Source organism: Equus przewalskii, chromosome 11 (assembly GCF_037783145.1).
Source record: "Equus przewalskii isolate Varuska chromosome 11, EquPr2, whole genome shotgun sequence".
NCBI lineage: Eukaryota > Metazoa > Chordata > Mammalia > Perissodactyla > Equidae > Equus > Equus przewalskii.
This window is the reverse complement of record NC_091841.1, coordinates 5,704,146-5,731,288: the sequence shown is the minus strand read 5'-3', so window position 1 is coordinate 5,731,288 and position 27,143 is coordinate 5,704,146. Positions and strand designations below refer to the sequence as shown.

The following is a 27,143-nucleotide window of genomic DNA, read 5'->3' as shown; positions in this document are numbered from 1 at the left end:
AACCTTGCCTTGTCTGGTCAGATGTTTGCTCTCTCTCTCTTCAAATTGCATTTTTTGCCTTTTAGTAGGCCTTGTAATTTTTTCTTGATAGCTTGATATGTTGTACCAGGTAAATGGAACTGTTATAAATCGGCTTCTAGTAATACGGGCGGAGGGAATGTGAAGCATTCTATGGTCCTATGATGAAGTCTCAGTCTTTTAGTAAGGCTATGCCTCTGGACTGTGAACTTCACAGTGTTTCTCAGTTTTTTCTTTCATCTTATGTGGGACAGGACGGCTAGAGTGGGCTGGCATTGGGTATTTCTTGTCTCTCATGTGAAAAGCTACAGCTGAACATAGTTGGAAATTTCCCTTCCTCCAAGTCAGTTAGGCCTTGAAAATACCCCTAGGCTGTGGTTAACTAGTTTCTCCCCAGAAAAGGCCTCATTAAGAACACTAGAATGCTCTGGTGTATTTCAGAATGGTTCCTTTTCACCTTTCCCTGCCAGAAGCATGAGGGAATTTTTGTTTGATATTTACTGTGAGTACCTGGTGGAGTTCCTAGAAGTAAAACTCATAATATTGTGGAGGACCCCTTATGACTGGGTTCCCTTGGAGTTTTTAACTCTTGGAGTTGTCCACACTAAGCCTCCAGGAATTCATCAATTATAGTTCAGGTTTTCCTACCCTGGCACGGTTCCCAGGATGATCTCCTTTCCTGAATCTCTACTTAGGTAAGCTGTGTCTCTCCATATTTGCCTGTCTGTCTCTCCAATCTTGGGGTCAGTGGTTTTCCTGCATTCTCACCTCTCTTACAGGTCCAAAAAAAGTTGTTGATTTTTCAGTCTGTTCAGTTTTTACTTGTTGTTAGGATGAAGTCGTGACTTCCAAGTTCCTTACATGCAGAAGTTAAAGCCAGAAGTCTCTGCTTATTCTAATTTTCCTCATCTGTGAATTAGAGCCACTAATAATACTTACCTCACAAGGTTGTTTTGACTCAGCAATGTTTACTGATAATTTAATATTTTCCAAGCTCTTCTAGCAGCTTGAGATAAGAAAATGTCAAGATTGAATGTGAAACACTTGCGTAGTGTTTTTTAATAAAAGTGATCTATTACAGCATTTTAATTTTTAAACCCCCAAAATAGATGTGGTAGCCATTACTTGAGAGAAACTTATATTTACATTAGAATTTATTATTCCTCTCATTATCATATATTTTCATAAAACATACATTTGGTCCTTGTCCATTTTCAGTATACTTTCATTTTTATAATTTATGTGGCCCTTTGCCATTTTAAAATTTAAGTAAATTGATGATCCATAGTTAAATACTTAAAGGAACACTTGTAATGTACAATGTAAAGAAGAAAAACCTTCTGAGTGATAGATATGGAAAAATTCCTGAGCTATAGGTAATTATTCTACATTTGTTCAACACCTTCAAGGCAATGAAAATAGAAGGACTAGTTTCATTTAGGAAAAAATAAGGATACCTTAAATATTATAGGTGATGTACCTCTAAATACATGTTCGGAGCACAGTATTAATGTTCAGGTGAAAATAGTTGTTTCTATTGTTTTTCGTTATTAAACAAGCCTCAATATTAGAGCAACGTCTATCACAGCACCGAGTTAGTTTTTCATTTCCTGAGACCTTGACTTAGGTCATGATGGAGAAAATAAATTAAGATCAGAAGATCATCAGGAATGGATAGAGCTTCATCTAGCAAAAAATCTAATCAATGCTCCTGGCCTCGAGGATGGACTTCCTTATTCATTACCTACTCCTAACAGATGGCTGTCCATTGTCCTCAGTTGGGGGGGTCTCAGTCCATTCCCCAGAGACCATATGTTCCCAGGCGAAACTACTGACCTGTTTTCTATCACTCTATCTTAGTGCAAGAGAAACTGGGTCGGTGAAGCTGGAAATCTATGGGTCAGAGTTTAGTTGCATTGTTAACTGGGCCAAAGAAAATGCGTGTTTGGAGATCCAGAGGTTGCAGCTATAATTCTCCCTACTTACAAAACCTAAAGCCTGAAGTTAAATTACCTGCATTAAAGCAAATCACTATACTTCCAACATTTTTTTTAAGAATTCTGTTTCTGTGGTAATTTGGTCATTGACACATACTGCAAGAAAATATTAGGAATTATAGACTTCCAAACATTAAAATTTGTGTGAAAGCACACAATATTATTATTTCCAATGGAAGATGTTTTCTCTGAAATATTCCTAGATATTATTTAACAATGGAATAGGTAATCTTGTTAAGTTAGTTGATGCGCACGCACATAGGCTTACAAATGTAAGAGTAGAAAATATCTGGATTGACCTGTTGTCACTAATCTTAGCAGAGGGATGAGAATGGCAATGATGTACATTTACAGGATAGTCTGCAGTGCCTTTTGGTGTTATTTCATTTAATCCTCAGGACATCCTTTGAATTAATTACTTTAATTTTCAATTTTTCAGATAAAAGATATTATATCAATTTCTCAAGATCACATCGTTCATAAGTGTTGGAGCTCACACTTTAAACTCATATCTTTGGACTCTTAAGCCCTGGTATCCTTTCACTAAATTTCAAAATCAAAATTCATTTTTCTTTCCCTGGAATAATATTTTACTGTCCCCTGAGAGAATGGCTGTCATATTTTACTATCAGTTCCACAACTCATTTTAAGGAATTTATACTGAAGAAGAAACAGCACAGAAATTCTTGAAGACCCAGAGATTTTTTTATGGTAAAAGAAATGCTCACACATTCTTCACATGGGAGAGAAATCATAAAAGGTTGTGGAAAAAGGAAATGAGGGGAGCCACAAATGGCCTTTTCATAAGTGCTCACCCATCTTAATTTCTGCTCTTCCATCCTTATTTGTTTTCACCTGCTTGGGACTTTCTGGGTGTCTGAGGAAGAAAAACATCATCTGATTCCTCTAGTTAAAACAAAGTGATTGGAGATCAGAATGATCCCTCTACAATTCTGAATATTTGTAGAAGAGAAAATAAAATTACGTAAAATGTATATAAAGAAAGAAAACTAAACAAAATAAAATCCATGCACTTGGTGGGGAGAATCTCTATATAAAGAGAATATGCTATTCGTAGTAACTATTGTCATTTGGGAGTTTAGCAACCGTATGATTAAAAGAAAAGTCTTTTATTTATTTTTTTCATTATCACATTTTTCTCTGCATACATCTTTTTTTTTTTTTTTTACTTTTTATTAAGATTATGATAGTTTACAACCTTGTGAAATTTCAGTTGTACGTGATTGTCAGTCATGTTGTAGGTACACCACTTCACCCTTTGTGACTACCCTCTCTCCCCCCTTTCCCCTGGTAACCACCAACCAGTTCTCTTTGTCTACATGTTTCACTTCCACCTATGAGTGGAGTCATACAGAGTTTGTCTTTCTCTGTCTGGCTTATTTCACTTAACATAATACCCTCAAGGTCCATCCCTGTTGTTGTGAATGGGACTATTTTATCCTTTATTATGGCTGAGTAGTATTCCATTGTATATATATACACCATATCTTCTTTATGCAATCATCAGTTGATGGGTACTTAGGTTGTTTCCATGTCTTGGCTATTGTAAATAATGCTGCAATGAACATAGGGGTGCATGGGACTTTTGGAATTGCTGATTTCAAGTTCTTTGGATAGATATCCAGTAGTGGGATCACTGGGTCATATGGTATTTCTATTTTTACTTTTTTTGAGAAATCTCCATACTGTTTTCCATAGTGGCTGCACCAGTTTGCATTCTCACCAACAGTATGTGAGGGTTCCTTTTTCTCCACAACCTCTCCAATATTTGTCACTTTTTGTTTTGGTTGCTTTTGCCATTCTAACAGGTGTAAGGTGATATCTTATTGTAGTTTTGATTTGCATTTCCCTGATGATCAGCGATGATGAACATCTTCTCATGTGTCTATTGGCCATCCATATATCTTCTTTGGAGAAATGTCTGTTCATGTCCCCTGCCCATTTTTTGATGGGGTCATTTGATTTTTTGTTGTTGAGCTGTGTGAGTTCTTTGTATATTATGGAGATGAACCCTTTGTCAGATATATAACTTGTAAATATTTTTTCCCAATTAGTGGATTGTTTTTTTGTTTCAATCCTGTTTTCCCTTGCCTTGAAGAAGCTGTTTAGTCTGATGAAGTCCCATTTGTTTATTCTTTCTATTGTTTCCCTTGTCTGAGAAGACATGGTGTCCAAAGAGATCCTTTTGATACTGATGTCAAAGAGTGTATCGCCTATATTTTCTTCTAGAAGCCTTATGGTTTCAGGTCTAATCTTTAGGTCTTTGATCCACTTTGAGTTTATTTTTGTGAGTAGTGAAAAAGAATGGTCAATTTTCATTCTTTTACATGTGGCTGTCCAGTTTTCCCAGCACCATTTGTTAAAGAGAGTTTCTTTTCTCCATTCTACACCCTGAGCTCCTTTGTCAAAGATTAGCTGTCTATAGATGCATGGTTTTACTTCTGGGCTTTCAATTCTGTTACATTGATCTGTGCACCTGTGTTTGTACCAGTACCATGCTGTTTTAGTAGTCTGCATACATCTTTTAATGTATTAATTAAATTAATTAAAATATATTAATACTTTTATAAGAGAAAATTAATAATCCCACTCAAAAAGGCCAAGTAGAAAAGAACAACTTATTTCTTTTCCCTATGCCTGAGACATCATAAATAGGGTGCCCTAAAGAGAAGGAAAATCATTATTTTTTCTATTTGTCCCTTCTGTATTGACAACATCTAGAAGTCAAAAGGCAAATGTGGGAAGACTGGATTTTTAATTTAAGAGGTATGCCTACTTAAAAATTGTCAAGAGCCACCTACTTTTGATCATCTCCTCTTTCCTGAGCACTGAAGGCAAGATTTTAAAAAATCCTAATATCTTCCTACATAGTACATGAAGCTGATTTTTTTTAAAAAGTGAAGGAAGGTACTCAACTTTTAAGGGGCATTTTCCTCCTAACCAATGCAAAGGAAATTTTTAAATATAATTATTCAGATAGGATTCAGTGAGAATGCTATTTCAGGAAAAGTGCTCCAACAGAATCAGATCAATACAACTGAATCTCCTGTGAACACAGTTTTAAATATTACTCTCTTACGTTCTAGGGTTAGGTTATTGATTACAAAAATTGCTCCCAAACCTCCATTCTGAATAATTACACTCTTACTTGCTTGTCTTTTCCCCTCAGCGCCATGAAAATTACAGCACTCTGATCAATAAGGATACAAAATGAGAGGAACAGAAACAGTGATTTCTGCCCTTCCCAGGCATTTCACATTTTGGTAAACACAGATATTTGTCTGCAATTACTTTCCTCTGAGAGTTGTATTTTCTGGAGCCTTTTCAAATGAGAAATACTGGGTAAGTTTTTCTTTTGCCTTGTTCATTTTCTTTATCGTATCCCATTGGATTGTCAGTTATACATACCAATATTCACCCCTCACGTATCTTCATGCCTAGTTTCATTTGTTTCCATCACGTCCAAAGACATAAAGGTGAGAAATATGGAGGCAGGTTTTAGCAGTAGATAGGAAATACTGCAAAAATCCATGCTTGTTATTTTGATCATTAATTAACACTGCCATTTAATATCAAGACAAGCACTTAAAATCAGTAAGCATTCATACCGTTGACTCAAACTAGTTGAGCTTAGTTTTATCTTCTTATTGCTGATGTTCCAAGCTGATCTTCATTGGTTTGGGTATTAGAAAGCCAAGGATAAGTTGAGCGAGATTTTCTTTTAGCTATGTGCAAAATTCGGATTGTTTTACTGATTCCTAAAAACAATGAAAAAGAAACTCAGCCACTGCTTCTTAACGATGGCAGAGGCATATCAGAACAGATAAGAGCTGAAATTCTGCCTCTGTTTGAGGTTTTCTAAATTGTTAAAAGAACCCAGAAGCATTAACCTGACCCAGAATAGTTCCTTTAAAAACAAATCACCTACCAGAATTTAATACTAAGAGTGTAGGTTCTAGAACCAGGTACACATGGATGTAAATCTTATTCCCACTGCTTGCTGGTTGTATAGTTTTGGCCAAAATGTTTAAACCTCTCCAAGATTTAGTCTCATTCTTTGTACAAAATGATAACAATACTTACTGATGAACTTGTTAAGCGAATTGGATAAATTTGCTCCTTGTAAAGTGATTAGCAGCATGTAAAACACATAGTAAGTATTCAATAAATACTATTAATTTTGTAACTACTATTATTATGAAAAAGTCCATGGTAGCTGCCAGCTGCTTCCATCAGGGACTACTCTGTCTCTATTTCTGTTGAATTTACCACAGTACTTGATAGATAATAAATTTCTGTAGAATGAGTGAACAATGATGATTAGACAGAAAGAAGTAACAAGGTAAAAGGGAGTTTGTAGCAGTACATCTGCCTTTTTTGTCTATCTGGTATCTTTTTCCAAGCTAAGAAAGTCTACTTGACTCAGCATCTAAATATCCTTACTTTTCAAGTATTGATTACCAACCTAGATTTTGCTGCAGGCCAGGGTGTCACTAATTATCTTAAGATACATGGTTGTCAGCTCCTAACCTTTTATGAAACTGCCATGCCCCTAAGGAATTTTCCCCATAATTTTTGATTCTGTGGACTACATTCAGCTAGGTAGTGAGATGGAGTTACACTTGCTTGCTGACTCCCCAAAGCTTCCTGAAAAAGAACAAACAGTGTGTGCTTCCCATGGTATGTGGGAGGTCAGAGGAGAGGAAGGAGACAATGCATTATGGTCCCAGAAATCTGGCTCCTTTTTGAATGGCTTTTTCCTAGAATGCCCTCTCTATGGGCCAACTTTCTTTTTATTGCACCAGACTTGTGAACCTTGAGGTGGAGAGAGAGTATCTGGTGTCAAGAAAATTCTATGAGTTCAAAATAGTAGCATAAATGCCAAATTACAGCATTTCCTGCCCCCAAGTCTTCCCCTCTCCCCTTGCAGAAGACAAGAAGTCACCTTCGCAGGGACTTCTATGAGTTTCTGATATTATCCAATGATCTCTGAGTTGCTTTATTTTGAATAACAAAGGGGAACAGGTATTAATGGGAAACGACCTCAATCAATGCTTGTTTAGGATGCTTATAGAAGCCACTTGATAAAAAGTAACCAGGAAAAAAACGGAGGGAAATAAATTTGTCAGATTTCCTAATTATTCCTGAGAATTGATTTCACAATTACAAGGATAGATATTAACTGTAAATAAACCTTTTAAAAATCTCCTTATAGAGCCAGCCCTGATGGCCTAGTGGTTAAAGTTTGGCACTCCCTGCTTCAGCGGCCCAGGTTCTGGTCCAGGGCGTGGAACCACACCACCCATCTGTCAGTTACCAGGCTGTGGCAGCGGCACACATACAAGAACTAGAACAACCTACAATTAGGATATACAACTATGTACTGGGGCTTTGGGGAGGCAAAAAAAAAAAAAAAAAAGAGGAAGATTGGCAATAGATGTTAGCTCAGGGCAAATCTTTCCCTGCAAAAAAGAAGTAAAAGAAAGACTTAAAAATCTCCTTACAAATAGCAATAGAGTAAGCAGTTACATTATAGACCTCATGAGTATAACTTTATATGATAAGTAAAAGATAAGCATATTCTAAGGTGATATGAATGGGGCCCTGTGGCTTGGTATGAAAGTTTCAGTAATGGAAACATGCATCATGCATAATTTTACACAACTTTGATGAAAGTGAAAATTGTTCTAAAACACCTAGATGATTCAAAAAGTGGACCCAGTAAGGATCCATACACTAACACTGAAGAAGGACAAGAAGAGTTTTAATAAAAGTTTTTTGAAATATCAGTGTAAAAATAGCAATGTTTCTAAATTGCTATACTACTTTTTTAATATGTAATTTTATGTATTATTATAATGAAGTTAATAAACTATCTTAAATATTTTTGTTTTCTTACACTTTTCAAAAAGTGTTGTACAAACATGTCAATCAGTACAACAAATATTCTCACTGTATGTTTGGGAGATTTTTGTATATTCTGGTTTAAATTAACTTCAGGCATATAAAATAATTTATTTTTATTATTACGTACATTTTCGAACATTCTGCTGAATGACCAACCAAATCACTTTACTTTGGTTAGAGTGTATGTGTGTGGGGGTGTATGTGTGACAAAGAAGGTCGAGGGGTGGAGAGGACAGTTTGAAATGCCCAAGACAAAGTGACCTTATATTACCAGATAAATAATGGATTTCTTCCTTCCCGTGTTTTTTAAAATATTATTTTACTTACTTTGGTATTTCAATTTAATTTCTCCATATGAAGCTCCATCCATGACTTATTCAGCAGAATTTATAAACTCAAATCTGCGTGTATGTGTGTGCGCGCGCATGCATGTGAGTTTTACCATGGTAGAGAATTATAAACATCTAATAACCAACATTTTTCTTGCCCTCAAAAATTGCAAGAAGCCAAAGAAAGTGTTGTGAAATGAAACAAATACATGAACTTCACAAATATCAAAAACAGAGAAATAAATCCCTTTTCTAAACAATGATCTAAATAGTCAAGACTAAAGAACGGCTTCTGTTAGAGCTGTTAAGAGTTCTCACTGTTGTGAGGGACCGTGGTGGATTTGGATGTTGAATTTAGCCTTCACAGTTCTCTTACATTAAAATACCTTTATTTCTAGTTTTGAAAGAATATTTTTGCTCATTTGAAAAATCCTGCATCAGACTAGTCCACAAAGCTGCAAATCTGAAATGAGTTATTTTTTAATATCTAGGCAACTTCCAGCATGACAGACAAAGGGCGTTCAAATTGAGGTAGATATTTAGAATGCTTTGACAACGTAGGTTCCATTAAATCCACACTACTTTAAATAGACTTTATTTTAAGTGGCTTACCCAACATAACTGTACGCTTCAAATGGTGATTGTGTTTAAGTCTTTGGTGCTTCTTCTGATAAAATCTTTATTGTGTAATGTAGTCACCAAAAGGTAAAGAAATAGACACTTCTTTGTTAGACCTGATGCTTTGACAATAAAACTGAGAATATTATCTTTTTGCCTGCTGTTATGTCTGATTGTCTTCTATGGCCATTAGACTAAGCTCCTGGAGTCAGACATGTTAGGTGGATGCTGGGCCACTCAATGACTCGCTGGTTATTGCATGTAAGATACATAGATAACATTCCTTGTTACTCATTAAAACTTGGCACTTTTGCGTTTTCTGTCACTTAGGTGTGTGATTTGTTATATTTTAATGGCTTAAACAAATGGACATCTTGCATTGCATAGTCTCCAAATGAGAATTTAACTCTTGAAAGATTATCTTTGAAATAATTGGTAATCATACAGGAATATGCTTGGGTCTTGTCCAAATCAAAAGATAAAACAATTGCCTTTCAGTATATTTATCCTCCTTCCAAATATTCCTGAACCATCACGGTGACTTTGCACTGATTCTAGACAAATATGTGAATAAATAGCTATTTACATGTGATATTAAAGTACAAAAGTATTTCCATGGAAACCTCCTAATGATTATTTTAGGGAGAAAAATGAAAACTGTATTTTAAACCCCATTTTAATTACATTTCTGTTGTAATGAACTTTTAACTCATGATTCAATTGGTATATGTGTGAAACAAAAAGTGTCACTCTTTGCTTTGTTCTTAGAAAACTCATTAAATTGTGTGATTCTGTGAATAGAGGTACCTTTTGGTAAAAATCAGCTTTTAATTTAAAATTAAGTTGGCATTTTCAGTATCTCCCTTAAAAAGGAACATTGACTCAATTAGAATGCCAAATAAGTCAGGCATTTGTTTTTGTAGACTTCTAGTTTTAGAAATAAAATATGTGGTATTTTTCACAAGAAGTTTCGGAGGGATATTATAGACTGAATATCTCTATTCTGGGGAAAAAGCATGCACTTTTAATTAATGGATTTGGTGGCAAAAAATAATGTCAACTCAATACATGATTCTAACAGCATCTTTGATTGTGTGTATGTGATTTTATGTGCAGAAATCTTGATGTGCTCATCACATACAGAAAAAAAACACTCTGGGAAATGAGGCAGAGAATTTTGGAAAAAAATAGGCAAAGATGTTAGATATGAAAGCTTGAAGTATTTCATTGTTTGGAATGGATGAACACTTAAATTGATTTTTTTTAAATTTGCTTTCAAATTCATCTATTCTCTTCTTCTTTGTATCTCTCCTATATACCTTCCTTCTATCAATAACCCTATCAATCATTCCCTCACCCCTCTTCTTCTTCAAACACATATTTACCATCTCGGGAATCAGGAAAACCATCCTTGTTGGACAAATTCTGTACCACTCATGACTATCCATGAAAAGGGAGTAACTGGTTACTTTCTATTGACAGGAGACAGGAAATAAAGTACATAAGTAAGACTGATAGCAGGTAAGGTAGTGGCAAGTGCTAAGGAGAAACTTTAAGGTGATAAAAGAGGATAGGATGTATGTATGCTGGAGGGGGGTTTAGTGCTGATATTTTTGACAGAATATGTAGGGAATATGTCAAGAGAAGATGAGTAAATACGTGACAGGAGAGAGGAGAGTATCCATGAAGATATCTGCAGAAATATCCATCTTGTTAACCAGCGATTGAACAATATGCATTCACTATTGGCAAGTTCACCATGAAATTACTCTGAATTTTGAGTCAAAACTCTGGTTAGTGGTATTTTCTTCTGCATGTGTATCTCTCTCAAGGACAACTTCAGGAGGAACATGATTTAGAATTTCTGATCCTGCCCACACTCTACACCCACTGGGGGCACTGCAGTTAGTAGGGGAATTCTCAGAAGACCTCTTTCCTCCCTTCTTCCCATCATGTCCTTTCCCTAAGGCAGTTCAATCACGAAAGCCAAAAAAGCAAAATGCACGAGGCAATTAGCCAGATTCTTCATGCCCTAGGGATGGTTCTTGCCTACACTTGGCCTACATTTGGCACTGGAAGCATCATCATTTTCTCCTATGATGAAATTTTCTTATTAATTGGCAGAAGTGCTCTCCATGGGGATAGGAAATTGTTGGGTTAGCATTATTTGGAATAGTTATTTTACTCCAATCCACTAACTGTCAGTTCTGTAAAAATTAAAAGACAAATAAATATTATGCAAATAAATACTCTGGGGGTATATTTAGATGCTGTACACTTCAATTTCTAATTGAAAGATTTGGAAAGTAGACAAGGCGTTACCTACAACAGAGAATGAGGAAGCATGCACACAAAAAATAATGCTTTTTTTTCTACCCCAGGTGATGTGACAGGCTTTGCAATCAGAGTCATTTGTTGTGGCCAGGTTTCAAAGATTTAATCTCAGGCACTCAAAACCTAGTGAGAAATGCTGCAAGAATGACCTTTTCAAGGTGATGGTTTGTTAATTGAGAATACTGACAGTTTTCAATTCTTCAGTTGTGTATAGATATTTGTTGTTCTGGTGAAAAGATAGTCTGTTCACAATATTCATATTTGTGAGTGCAAGGACAATAGACCCTTGACATTGAGCAGAGAGTCTGAGCAGTTCTTATTGAGATGCAAATACTAAGAGGTTTCCTGACTCACCACCCAGCTACCTGATTCTGCCTGCATGGGGCAGCAGAACAGCATATGAGATTCAAAATGACACTTGAAAAGTATTGTCTTATTTAATCTTAACTACTCTGAGATGTCAAAAGTATATTTTCATTACAAATAACTATATGTCATGGTTGTTGGTGTCCCTTACTAAAATGCAAAACCTCAAATGTTAAACATATGAATGTAAGAGATTTACTGTATGTATATGTATATATGGCAAAGACATTTGGGTTATGGAGTTTTACTTCATTATATATATTTCATAAGTCTTTTTGGAGGCATCCTGTCTTTAGCCTCTTATTGGGAAAACCTAATGTTGCTTTGGGATCTTTCTGTTCCTTTCTATTCAATTCCATAAGGAATTGACTCTGTAGGGGAAGAAGACCTATTCCTCTACCCTCTAGGTCCTTCTGGCTGGTCTAAGAATCAAATTGACATGAGACAGAATAACAGGAGAAAATCAAACCAAGTTTCATAATATGTATGCATGGAAGAAATGCAGGAAAACTGAATAACTCGCCAAAATGACTGAAGCCACCATCTTAAATACCATCTAAGTTAAAGATAAAGAAGGATGTTGGGTATAATGGCTTGGGACTTCAAAAGGGAGGAAGGCAGTTTACATGGAGATGGAAAAGCAAATGTTTGATAAACACGTGTTCCCCGGGCCATCTATAGACAATGTGACCCGAGAGACAGAACTTTGATTAAAATGGGCTTAGCGAGGATCCTTCCAGTCTGCCAATACCCAGAGTTATCTATGGGGAAGGCCATCCTGAGGACAGGCTTTTATCTTAAATTCTTTTAGGCAGTTAGGGGGAAGGTCAAAGTTTCTTCCCGACTCTTTTGTCCTTAAAAGTAATCAAGCCAAAGAGACACATTTTGAGGTGGCCAATTCCAATCCTTCACAACCCATTTGTACAACATGATATTTTGTCAACAATTTGTATAGTGAGCTTTGAGTTCTGGAATCTTTCTTGCTTTAATTGTTGACTTTTCCACAAGTCCTGTTGTAGAAAAAAGCAGGATGAGGTAAGTGGACTTATTTTTCCCGGCATCTTAAAGCACGTATTTATCATATTTATTCTGTAGCCATTCAGGAAGTGAGAGCTGGTCCTTGACTGCTTGCTCACACAGATGTACATGGTGCTGTAAATACTTCTCACTGAGCTTTTAATTCTGCAACTTAAAATTCCCAGTTTCTGAAGACTTGCTAATTAAGGTGTATTGACATTCTTTTTCAGAAAGCATACGGAGTTCTTCTTGAGTTTGGAACCATTAATATAGGTTATATGAGCTCTCCACTTTCTCTATTGCCGGAGACCTTGGATTGTAGACGTTAACTGAAATTACTTAAAGGTAATTGCAGCTCAGGTTCAAAAAAACACATTGTGTTAGCCAGTGTTAAAAATAAATAAAACACAAGTAAACCTGCAAAGGATATTGGTAACATCAGCTTCTTTGCCCATCACTTAGTAGTTTCATTCAATCTACCATCATCAATTTCTTATACTACTATGACACAGGAACATTTCTGCAAATTATTTTATGAAAATGCTCTCCAGGAATTTTGCAACTGCATGTAGATGGACAAAGAGTTTGTTTGACATTAACTCCAACTACTTTATTAATGTTTTGACTTTTTTAAATGTCCAATAGGGCAAAACAAGAGAAATGTCAATCTTTTTAAAGTACTTTTGCTTGCGACTTCTGCATCAGGATGCCTGATGTGGTGTAGGAATAGCAACAAAGTCTTCTTAGAATGTTTTCTTATAAATGTTGGTGGTGAATCTGGAGTGAGCAAATACCTGTCGCCAACAAATAAGTTTTGTATAGAGATGTGTTCTGATGTTGCAGTTTCAGTGATAGGAAAATATTCTGAGTAAATACCCATATTAAGGATCTTCCTCCAGAATGTAAATCAACTAACTGCTTTCTTCACGGAGAAAGTTTTATGATGAAAAAAAATATTAGTTAATTAATATAACGACTGTGCTTGGTAATATAGTAAAATTTGTGAATTATGTAAAGACTATAGTGTTAAATTAGAGTTTATTCTCTTTAATATGTGATAATATGAATATTGATTATTAAGAATTACATCCTTAAGTATGATGGTTATTGAGGGGAAATTTTCTGCCAATCATGTGTGAACTATGCAACAAACTCTTAGTGTTTCTGCAAGAGCAGAAAATGGTTTGGACTCAACTTTTAATAGGAATCAATAGCAGACATGCCTATTTTTCTGACTTTTTTGTTTTTGTTTTTAATGATCTTAGAACTTCCCTATAGGAAAGTTTTGTCACAGGAATTGAAATATAATGCTATACACGCCAAATATATATAATGTTATAAACCAATGTTACCACAATAGAGAAAATAAATTTTAGCCATTTAAAATAAATAAGTAAATAAAACTTCATAATCATCAAAAGAAACAGGAAAGTTGTCATTTTTTTTTCCAATGGCAGATGACATCAGGAAAAAACAAAAGTTAAAGTTTAAAAGAACAGAGTGTCTACAAATCATTATAGCATGCTCCACAATTTAAAGACAATAATCAATGAAGTAAGTGATGTTTATATCATATCTCTAGAAAAGCAGTCACTGAGCATTTTCTACATTTGATAGAATAATTTGAACTTTATGTTCCACCAAAAGAAGATTCAAACGTAGAAAATTCATAGATTTGGTATTCATTTATTTCATGAAAATGTAATTTAAATTTAGCTATAGCTCTATAGCATAAATTGTTGGAATTGGCTACTTACAAGTGACTGAAGTTAAATTTTAGAAAATATAGCATTCAACTTATTTTGGATGAAATAAAATGAATACCCTGAGATTGCTTTAAAAGACCTACTTCTATTCCTCTCAATATATATTTTTTGACCTGGCTTCTCTACTATGAATGTTATTAAAACAGACATTAAAAACTGTAAGATATATGCTATTGTCTGTGAGTAGTACTGTAAGGGTATGTGGATTGTCTTGGAGGAGAGTGGGAAGATTTCCATGAACTTCTTTCCCACTATTCAGATGCATCAGTGACTGCCTCTTAAATTCTATCTACATCCTGCCTTCCTAGGCCTTCCAGTGGCTTTGTACACAATATTCCCACATCACATGATACATACAAGAGTAAAACCTTAATGTAGGAACTTCCATATAGTACCACCATGAATTCCACAAGATAGAAGATATGAAGTGAAGTCCTGCCATCAGATCTTTGTTTTACCCAAGAACTACTGTACTTTTGCCCTAATTTGAAGATGATTACATACCCTGTGTGTCAGTTCTTATAGGGAAGTAAATGTTTCCCAATACATTGAAGTATCATGATATTGATAAACATTGTCATTTTTCACTCACTCTCTGTATCCACTTCCTTTATTTGTGACTTCATAGTACTTTCCTCTTGAGTGAGTGGAGCATATTTCCCTAATCCATTCATGTTGGCCTGGCCCCAATTACCTGCTTTAACCAGAGATGTCAGTGGATATGGTGTAAGTGGGAGCTTGAAATTTGCTTATAGAATTTGACTAGCTTACATTGGCTCTTCTGATCTGTCACAAGAAAAATATGGCCCAGTAGCTGCTGGTCCAAGGAGAATGTGGAGACATTTGGAGTGGACCTAAATATGACCTAGACCCTAGAGCTAAGTCCGGATGAGCCCGGCTGAGCCCAGCAGAGCTACAGCCAGCCAGTTCACAGACTAGTGTCTTAGAACCACAAACATCTTGTTGGCCACAGATATTTTGGAGTACCTGCACACAGCATTATTGCAACAATAGAGAGCTAATATAGTAGATTCCTAGAATGAAAAAAATCCCTAACTTCTAGCATTTCTTCGTTTCCTATTTAATGCTATTTTAAGTCTTTTCTTCTGGAAGCCTTCTCCTTTAGCAGGGTAAGAGGAAAGAATCAGTTCAGCTATTTCCTGTGAGTTTATACATTATTGTAGTCTGGTGCATTCACTTCTTCAGGGACAAGCATGGCTGGTCTCCTATTATCAGTTCTCTGACAACATAGATGAGGAGCAAAAGTATCAATGTTGTTCTCGTAGCAAGTTTTGTTTAGAAACTTTAATAATAGTAACTTAAATATCTCGTTTGATCTCACAGGCCTTCTGTGAACCCTAATACCCTCTACAAATGTCTTTGCTGCTTAAGGGAGCTGACGTGCATTCTATTGTTTATAGCTAAGAGCTGTGACATTATCAACTAAGATGCAATCTTTGTTTCCCCTTCCTCTTGTAGATTCTGTGTGGGATGATAATATCATCCTCTTAAGTCTCATAAGGCCTCTTTATAGGTGCCTGTCATTTGTCCCAGTTAACAATGGGCTTGCTTCTTTAGCACAAAGTGCTATCCGCAGTAACGTACGTTGCTCCTTCAATAAGTGCTGTACCATCAGGATCTGACATCAGCACCTTTGTTTATTTCATATGTCCCTTTCCTTTTGCTACACTATTTGTATCATGAAACTTCTTTTGGCTATATTTACATAGATGTTTAGTTCTACAAGGCAGTGCTTCTCAAATACCTCCATGGAAAAATCATTTTTAAAAGATTTCCTAGTTCATTGCGACATTTTGCAAAATATGCTAAGAATGAATTACTAAAAAAGTAAAATAAAAAGCACAGACATTCATAAGAGAAGCTCATATATTTTTATTATTAAATTCAACAGGAATATAATTACATCAATATAATTAAAATAAATAGAGTCAAAAATATAATTAAAATGATGGCATGTATTGTTTATTGAAAGTGTGCATACAGGTGAGTAATCTGGAGAATGTCTATTAGACTTGTAAATTTGCATGCTATAGAATATTAACTAAAGAAAAAGTTATGAGCAAAATAAAGATTTTGTATATCAAATAACTATTCACACACTGAATGAACACCACGTATATTGATATTTAAATTTTGTGACAAATGAACTTGCTTCTTGCCTGTTAACTGCAAGTCCCAGGAGGATCTGGATTATGGGTAAAATTTTCCTTCTGATAACCTATGGCACGTGAGTTTATTCCTCTGATAGTATAAGTGAACTGGTCATTAGAAAAGACTAAATTTAAGTAATTTAAGTTACAGCGATTCTTCTTTTCCACAGGTCTGCAGACATGTTGTGGTTCTAGTGATCTAAGTTAGGAGTAGTTGGCCATGGTGTCAGACTGTGATTTGGTTTCAGGTCCTCCCCACACTTAGACTGGCAGCTATCTGGGGCATGCTCTTCTCATAGTGAGTCATAGGAGCACAACAGACCAATGTAAATGATCCGTTATACCTCCAAACCTCTGCTGGATCAGAGCTACCGACATCCCATTGTTAAAGCAAACTCCATGGACAACTCCAACATCAACAAAGCATGGAAATATATTCCACTTACTCTGGAGAAAGAATTGCAAAGTCACATTTAAAGCATGTGGATGCCAGAAGTGAGTGAGAACAATTATCCAATCTACTACGTCTACTTTCATTAGTATCCATTTGTTTTGCTGTTACTGCTGAGACAGGGTTATTGCATAAGCCAGCACAAATCAGGGTCAAAGCATAATTATTCTTGGCCAAAGTCATAGTCATATGTGCTCTGGAATTCATGGTGATATTTAACAGATAGTTCCCACATTGTGGTTCTGTTTTTATACATTCTACATAATGTGAGGATAATTTACACAAAGGCACTTGAAGGCACATGAAAGAAGAATATAGATAGAAATCTAGGTGAAGTCAAGTGGCAGGTGAGAAATAACCTTGGTGAAATGTGACCACTCTCCTCCAAGACAGGCCATGTAGCCATCACTGGCCTCAGAAAGAATTATCCTGACCCTCTTTATAAATCTCACAGAGAAAAGGAACATATGCTACTACATTATATCTTAAAAGACCACATTATTTCAATCCATTTAGAAAAATGCATAGCCACTTCAATGCCACTATTATGATGACCTATAGTAGAGCTACTACATTTTCATTTAAACTACCTGAACTTTTAGTGGCAATACAGCAATGTGATTTTCCTGAATTTGATGGTTTGGTGATATTGTGGTTACATAGGAGAATGCCCTTTTTTGTAGAAAATACATCATAATGTATTTGGGTATTGGGGGCATCATGTTGGCAGCCTAATATCAATAGATTCAGGAAAAAAATAGTTCCTTGAACAGTTCTTGCAAATTTTTCATAAGATTTTTGTGTCAAAAGAGAAATTTTTAAAATCTACATTAGTAACAAAAACATAACATATTAGGAATAAATGTAACAAAGGCATTAAGACTTTTATGTACAAATGATAACCTTTTATTAAAAGACATTTAAAACTAAATAAGTAGATATACAGTCAGCCCTACATATCTGTGGGTTTTGCATGCATAGATTCAAACAACCTGGGTTGAACATTTTGAAAAAAAAATTCCTAAACCTAAACAACACAGTATAACAGCTATTTACATAGCATTTACATTGGGTTAGGTATTATAAGTAATCTTATGTAAGTATTACAAGTAACAACACAGTATAACAGCTATTTACATAGCATTTACATTGGGTTAGGTATTATAAGTAATCTAGAGATGATTTAAAGTGTACAGGAGGATGTGCATAGGATATATGCAATTACTACACTATTTTATATAAGGGACTTGAGCATCCATGGATTTTGGTATTGACAGGGGTCCTAAAACCAATCCCCTATAGATACGGAGGGATAACTGTATTATGTTCATGGATGGGAACTTGTAATATTTAAATATGTCAATTATCCTGAAGTTAATCTATTTATTAAACAGATTCTAATATAGTTAGTAACAGAGTTATTCATGGAACGTGGCAAGTTAATTCAAACTTCTCATGGAAGAGTGGAAAGCTGAGAATAGCAAAAATTCTCTACAAGAAAAATAAATCAGGGGACTTTTTATGATATAACAAGTCTTATTATAATGTTTCAGATAGAGAGCTCAGAAATAGACTTATGCACATATGGAAACTAGTTTTAAAGCAGATTTGGCACTCAGATCAGTGGGGAAAGGATGTATTTTTCAAAATAGTATTATGATAACTGGTTATACGATTAGATTAATTTTTCTCGCTGGGAATTTTTAGTGTCTTTTCAGTCCCTTCATTGCTCTGAAAATCATGAGGATACCCCTTAGAGTAGATTATTTTCATTCATTGTGCAGGAAGTGTGGTAAGCATTTTGCTTATGAAAACCAATGCAATTCATTCAATCTAGATAACTTTCTTGAATTAATTCTTTGGTAGTTTCCACACATCATTTTTTCTTTTTTTTTCTGCTTTTCTTTTAGGCACCCCTATTATTCAGATATTGGTCCTTTTGTACTGATCATCTAATTTTATTTTATCTTCTATTTTAAGCCTATTTTTCTTTTATTATATCTGTTGAGAGATTTCCACAACTTTACTTCCCGACCTTTGTATTGAGTTTTAGTTTCTTCTATATTTTTAAATTTCAAGGGCTCATTTTGTTCTCTAAATACTCCTTTTCATAGCATGCTGTTCTTTCAAATGTGCAATGTGTTCTTTTTCCTCTCTGCAGAAATTAACTATAGCTTCTTTTTTGTACTTTTACTCTCGCTGTCTTGTTGCCACTTATTCCAAAGTCCTTTTAGAAATTTATTTATTTTTCTGTATGTCCGGATAGAAAATTTCCTCAAATATCTGTTGATATTTGGCTACTGCCTATAATTAAGAAGGGAAAGTCTAAAAAGTTCCTGGGCAGCTCCATGAGTTGATGAGCTAAGTTCCCTGGTGGGTTTCACTCTAGATGATGTGATCGGAAATTTCATTTGGGAACCCAAACTGTCAGGAACTGTATGTATATGCTTGTGAATGTATATGTTTATGTGAATGTCTCTATATATGTATACACACATAGACATTTTTTATTTCTGGGAAGAATCTTTTATCTTCTGGCTGTAAATTATAAGTTTCTCTATCTTTGTCTTGGGCCCTGAGCAGGTGATAATAAGAGTTGTTAACATATATATAGTGCTTATTTTTGCCAAGCACTGTCATATGTGCTTTTCATATATTCACCCATTTAATCTTTACATCAGTTGAATAACCATGATGATACTCATTTTCAGATGAAGAAATTGAGGCACAAAGAAGAAAACGAACTTACCTAAGGTTGTAGATCTTGTTAGATGCAAAGCTGGGATTCCAACTCAAGAGAATATACTCCAAAATAGGACATACCTAGTTTCTTATCTAGGCATGCACTTAATCCCCCAACTCTGCCTTCTTTTTGATGAAATTGCCCTCTTCAGTGCCTTGTGTTCCTACAGTTCAAAGTATTTATTGTTGACTCTTTCCAGATGATATATCTTCAATCTTTTTTTAGTGCAGGAAAAGAGTCATTGCCAGTCTGAGTTAGTTGGTTGAAGATCAAAGTGTCCAACAGCTTCTTAAACAGATTTTCAAACTATCCTCCTATTTTTAGCTCCCTCTAATCCTACTTACAGGGGCTGTAGTCCAGCAAATTCCTGCACATTTCTAGGATAATGCAATGCAAAGCAGGTGGTTCTCTGTCTTCCTCTCTGGCTATCTTAAGTTTCAGCTTTCTCTGGTCTTCTAAATTTGTTACCACTATCCATCTGTTTTGCATTTCCATATTTTTTCTTTTCCACTTTAATTGTCCTTATATGGTATTTCTTTTTAAAAAAATCACTTTACACTCATTTCCATGAGAATATAAGAGGAAACTGGGGTGGAAATATGTGTTTATTCTCTCATGTTTAATAAGAACTCATCTTCATCTATTTTTCATGGCACAAATTACTCGTGACTCACCTCATGTTTGTAGAAGGTGGACTCCATAGCTGAAAATCAGGCACTGGATAAAGAAATTTCCCTTTTTTCATCTAAAATTTTCTGATTTCAGTTTGTGGAGACACACAGTAAATCAGAGGCCTGATCCTGAAGATTGGCTGGAAATGTTGCATCTGCCACATCAGTTAGGCAGTCTCTACTGTGCAGAGTGTGCAAGTTCCGAATCTCAGTTGAAGATAGAGGAAGTAAGGATGACTCTTCCAGGCTCTACTCCAAAGAGCGTGAGCTTTGATGCAGCATCTGTTTGCCTATTTCAAGGCCCTAATCTTTAAGCTACTACAGCCTTAAGGCTACATATATTAAGTCTGTTGGAAAAAAAGACAAAATAACTCAACAAAGAGGAAACTATGAAGAAATTTAACTGTGTAGTGAAGCGATGCTTAGCTTCTGCTTCCCATAAAAATTACCTGTGTAGTTTTTTTTTTTTTTATATGGAAGATCATTCCTGAGCTACCATCTGTGCCCATCTCCTCCTATTTTGTATGTGGGACACCTGCCATAGCCTGGCTTGATAAGAGGTGCATAGGTGTGTGCCCGGGATCTGAACTAGTGAACCCCAGGCTGCCCAAATGGAGCATGCAAACTTAACCACTACGCCACCAGACTGGCCCCACCTGTATAGTTTTTAAAGTCATGATTGAAAGGCTGCCCACAAGCCCAGCTGAATCTGAATCTCCAAGGGTGGGATCCAAGTAACAGCAATTGTTAAGGCTCCTTAAGTGATTTTAACATGCAGCCTTGTGCCTTGGTCTTATGCATGGTTTGAGCAAAGATGAAACTCACAATGAACCTGTTAAAGATACCCAGTTGTCAGTTTCTCTGTGATCATCCCTGGATCTAATAGTATGAGACTAATTCATTTATAGAGCAAACTGAAGATAATTGATCTGTAATTTAGTGTTTGGCTATTCTCTCCTGTTGGCATTCCTTTCACAGCTCACTCACTTCAAGCATTACTTCTTTGCTGAGAAGTTATTTTTCTAAGACCTCTTAAACTCCTGCTATAGGCTTGTGAAAGAAATATATATGTATGATTTTTTTCTTTCTAGCAAACTTTTTAGCAATTGGAGACAACTCTTATAGCAAGGTGACTTGGAAGGCGGAATATAAATAACCAGATCCCGAGCTGCTGCATTAATTGGTATAGATGGAAAGTGGGAAAGTGAATTTCAGTCTTGTTGGATTTTGTTATGAAGCAAACTCTCTCTTCAACAGCCATCTTAATTTAATTACCACTTTATCCATTACTGGCTGAGTTTGTGACGATGGCAGCTTTATGTGTCTCTCTTAATAGGAACTGAGCGGAGCTCCCACTTCAAGTGTCAGGGTCAGAGGAGCGGTGGTGAAGTGCCTCAGTACATCACTTGAGTGGAAGAGCTTTCCAGTTAATATACTTAGGGTAAGTATGAGCTGCTCTGCTCCCTCCCCTCCACCCCTTTGAAACAGCATCCTGCTGCCTCGTAACTGTGTTGGGAAATACTAAAGCTCATTTAGGAAACAGTTGGTAGGAAGGGAGGGAGGGCCTGGAGTTTTAAAGATTTGAATAAGAGAACAAATGTTAAGGTCCTTTCAATACCTGAGACATCAGTTCAATCAAAAATTGGAAGTAGTCATTATGGGAATAAGCACAACAGAAACGGCATATATAAATTATTCCTGTGAAATAAATGGAAACACCACAGTGCAAGTACATGCCTATGCTCATTACAGGTTTGTGGAGGTGGACTGAGTGAAGAATATGACTGCCAAGCGTGCGTCCTCATTTTATCTCCTGTTATTCCCACAGATTTACATGAGGTTTATCTCCAGCCAGTGTGAGATCTGAAAGCAGTTTCAACAGAGCAGATTCAAGAAATAAAAGACCAGGTAGGGTCTTACTTATTTCTCATTTCAATCCCAACCTGTAACCCTAAAATTCATTCACAGGATAGAAATAATTGCGGTAATTTTGTAATGCTTGGGTTTTGTTAAAGAGAGTCATTTGGGGCGGGCCCCATGGCCTAGTGGTTAAGTTTGGCATGCTCAGCTTTAGTGGCTCAGGTTCACGGGTTTGGATCCTGAGCACTGAACTACACCACTTTTCAGGCATGATGTGGCAGCAACCCACATATAAAGAAGAAGAAGATTGGCACAGATATTAGCTCAGGGCTAATCTTCCTCAAGCAAAAAAAGAGGAAGATTGGCAACAGACGTTAGCTCAGGGCAAATCTTCCTCAGAAAAATAAAAAAGAGAGAATCATTTCATTTATGCTTGAAACAAAATTGCTGAAATTAATTGACCATAAATTTAAACACTGTATGAACAAATCACAGAACCCTAAGAGATTCCCGTTGGCCAGCCCAGGATACAAAGTGGGGTGAGTAGTACGGGGATGAATGATGAAGAGAGACTAAAGTTTGGGAAGCAAAATGCAAAGATAATATACTTATGCTTGCAAAAACTTTGCCAACTGTATTCCCAAACCACTTTATCAAATAGCTGATGTCATTATGAAGTAATTTCGATTATGACAGTCAAATACAAAGAGTGGACAAATTTAACGTGTGTTAAAATGTATTTCAACCAGCACAATATTGTAGTTTGTTTTAGAATAGGGGATGATTCTGTTTTCCAAACCCGCATATAAGTAACTGAAACTCATCTTAAAAAGGGATGCAGGAAAATTGACATGATGTCTGCCACATAATAGGCACTTTTATTGGTCAGAATTCTTTTGGCCGCAATTGACAGAAAGCTCAAAAATGTTAAGGAAAAAAACACCAAGAAATGTATTACCTTATATAATTAAAAATTACATTATTTATCCATAAGCAATTTATAATTAAACCCTTTGACCAAGATAAATGGAATACCCTCCAAGTAGGAGGAGGTAGATATGGGCAAATAAAATAGTCAGTGTTATCATCAGCAATCAAGTAATGCTCACTGAATGAATGGCCATGTTATGAATGGGGTAAAACGAAAATGGTGAGAAGAAGTGCATGAACAAATTTAGAAGACTGAGGCAAAATTAATGCTTTTCAGTGTATCAGAAGAGTACTGCAATGTCCCCTTTATTTTTATATTTTGGGTTAAAAGTATTTTCTTTTTTGCATTTAGGTATTTGCAGTTTTACACTAGAGATAGAAATGTGTGGTGATTTCTGATGTTTTTATATTTAAAGGTATCCTGTTCCCTATGAACCGTTACTGCTTAGAATGTGGGCTATCAAAATCAAATAGTTTCGGAATCAAACCAGGGCCTTGTTTTTTGTTTGTATGCTTTTGGTTTTATTCTCTTTTTCTTCTCTATATAACAGGACCTCCTCACCCATCCACACCATTTGTGTGTGTGTGTGTGAAATAGGGCTTAGCAGAAAGGGAACAGAAAATGATCTAACTATGCACCAAGAGCACTCCACACTGAACAGATATTCTCTGTAGGACCTTGGATGATTAGGCGAACAGCAAACCATCCAAGTCCAACGGTAACTGGGATTGTCACCCTTTACTACATCTCAGGGTTCCCAGTAGAGGGCAGCCACGTTGAATTGCAATAACAGCTCTATTTGCAGCGTTTCCTAGGGGCATATAGAAAAATTAGTCATTCTGAATGCATCTTGCTAGACATGATAAAATGAAACAAATTAATAAAATAATACGGAGGCTCTAAGAAAATAAAATCCTCTAAAAACATACATAAATGAGTGATGAATCTAGGCCCTAGAAAACTATGGTTTTCATGAAATTTGAGGTTTAAAATATTTTAAATATCTTAAATAAAGAGAACACGGGATGCCCTAGAGTGAGATGGAGGCTTTAAAAATGTGACTGTGTATTTGAATTTCCTGTAACACTGACATGAGGATGCTAATAGAGCAGTCCAGGGAAAATACTCAAGGAACAATATAGTGAAAATTAAGAGATTCTTTGATGAATTGTTTTGTTCATTTACTTGTTTATACGCTTATTACCTACATCTATATCTATCTATATCATCTCTACCACCAGAGTGTAAGCTCTTTGTGTGTGGGGATATTGCCTGTCTTGTTCACTTCTATATTATTAGCATCTGAGATGGTGCCAGGCATATAACCCTCATTCCAAAGAAATATTTTGAAATGAATAAATAAATAAATACTTGGGTAAGGATTTTTGGAAGACTTTGAAAACCTAGTTGGAATATCCAAAGGATGGTTGTTAAAATAAATGATTTGTATTTCTTGTTCAGCCAACTGAATATATGTGAAAAGGAGACGATATAGGATGAATTTAAAAGCAGAAAACAGGGATTACATGTAGATATTCAAGAGCCAAATTTGAACTAATTGATCGGATTGATAGCTTAACTGTGGAGTGCAAGACCATTTCAAACTCTGCTGGGGGCTCTACTTTTAAGTATTTAGGGTAGGATGGAAGGAACTGACATAATTTTTGAGTAGAACAATTTATCTTTATTATTTACATGCTCTGCTATACTTGTCCACAAATCAGGGAAAAATGTCAACTGTAATTAGCTAGTTTGAGGTGGTACCTTAACTCTTAGGCCAAGATTTCTACATACCCTTTAGCAGATAGAACTTCCTTGGGAACGCGCTCAATTCATTCCCAACCTAGGAGGAAGATTTCATTTGCATACACACACAAATACATACACTTGTACACACAAATTTAGACACACAAAGATACATCTTTTTGCTTCACATTGGGACAGGAGTGAGATTTTGGAGTGCTCTCATTTCTAGGCTTTCTCTTATTTTAATAAGTAGAAAAATGAAAGGGCTCCATCAGGAAAACTTAAAATAATTTCACTAAATCCTCACAAAAGTCCTCTCCAGATATAAAATATCATATAAATTTATGGCAAATAGTAATATCACCAAATATTTTGCTTTCTTTTTTTATGTTTCCTAATCCCCTTCCCGTTTGGTGAAATCACATGCCTGTCTGTTATCTTTTCTTCTCTGACCTGGCAACCAAAGGTACTAAATGTCCTATAGGGTGTGGCCACGAGATAGCAGACTTTCATCACCTCAAATCCCAGAATTGCTATATAAGCATTGGTGGACATACAGTGTAAGTGATGATGTTACCATTCAAAATTGGGGTTCACTTGCCCAAGCGCATAAACAAGCCAATTAATTGTGACATCAGCCTTTGGGAAAAGAGATCAACTTTATTCTGCAAGACCCACCTGCAGGGGGAACAGGGAGTGTGTGCCCTCAGATCCGTCTCCCTGATTCAGGATTTGGGGCAAAATTTAAGAGGTTATGGAGAACAGGTTGACATGTGGAAATGCTCGTGGGACAGGTTTTGACTGGTGGGCTTCAAGGATTTATGGTAAGGTTTTAAACATTTATGACAGGGTTCTAAACATTTACAATGAGGTTCTAAACTTTTATGATGGGGTTCTAAACATTTTTGATGAGGTGGGGAAGTGTTACCAAACACAAACACAGATTTGTTTACCTGCCACACAGTAGGGCCAATAACTGAAATGCCAGTCTTGTGGTAAGGAAAGAGGGTTTATTGTTATTGAAATGCAGCCAGATGAAGAGATGGGAGTTAGAACTCAGATCCACCTTCTCGAAGGGAAAAAGATAGGGGTTTTTATGTGGGGTTTTAGGTAGGGGAGGGGGAGCACGTGGCCTTGCTGGTTGGTGTCTTTCCACCAGCTTGCGTTTGGCCCAAAGAAAGAATCTTGATGTCTGGACCTTGAATTTCTGGGAAAGACAACTCGCTCATATGCTGAAGAGGGGCAGAAAGACCCGGTTCATTCTGAACAACAGTTGATTATGTTGAATGTGCACAGCTGCAGTTAGCAAAGCTTGTCTCGAAGATTTGCTCTAAGAAAGATTTTTTAACTCCTTAGTTCTTAATTTCAGAAGGAATTTTAACAAGTTCTCTTCCTGAATGAGGGACCTCCTTGCTTCTGATAAGAGTCTGACTTTCAAGTTCTGGTTGTGTTAGGTCTTTGGGTTTTGTGGAAAGGAGGACCTTTGGTTCCAAGATCATTTCAGATCAAAATTTCTTCTTTTGAGCATGCCCTTTGCAGATATTCGAAAGGCAACTCTTAATCACTCTGTTGATAAGAGATGGGGTCAGTTTAACTGGTCTTGCAGGGCCCAGTGGTTACAATGACAGAGACTCTCTTCTTGATCTAACTTTAATAAGTTCCTTTGAGCCCACTGCTGGAATTGGCTGGATACTGAGCTTCCCGCTCTCTGCCCTTGAGCAAGAATCTTGCTAAGTCAGTTTAGTGACAATGCCCCACCCTTAGTATCTGTCCACCATTAACATCTTATCGCCCTGGTCTGCCTTCAGCAAGAATTCTGTTAAGTTGGTCTAAGAAGTATCCCTCTTGTTCTTGATATTTCCTCACTAATTTTTCCATCCACTGACCCCATCCTGCTCCTTTGTTGTAAATCCCCAAGATCCTTGTTGGAGTCCATTTAAGTCTAATCTCTCTCTGTTGCAGTGGCCTCTAAATCCATCGCAATGTCTCCTTCCCCTTAAATAAAGTCTACCTATCATTCTTAAATAAATCTCATTAAATAATTTTTTCTTTAAGAGTAGGAAATAAACTTTGTTGTATTCATACACTGAGATTTTGTGATTTATTTTATTATTGCAATAGAGATTAGTCTTTTCTATCCTTACAAATATACCACGGAGGTAGTAAGGTTGAGTACAACAAGTATGGATCTGTCAGA

General features: G+C 36.1%; 1 long non-coding RNA gene across 2 annotated transcripts in view; it reads left to right on the top strand.

The window, feature by feature from the left end:
* LOC139074314 (uncharacterized) overlaps window positions 1-27,143 on the top strand; it is a 96,089-nt gene that overhangs the window by 19,620 nt on the left and 49,326 nt on the right. For both annotated transcript variants that reach the window (XR_011523817.1, XR_011523818.1), the window contains exons 2-4: window positions 5,206-5,378; window positions 21,746-21,850; window positions 22,238-22,317. This is a non-coding gene — a long non-coding RNA (uncharacterized lncRNA). The remainder of the gene's footprint in view (window positions 1-5,205; window positions 5,379-21,745; window positions 21,851-22,237; window positions 22,318-27,143) is intronic.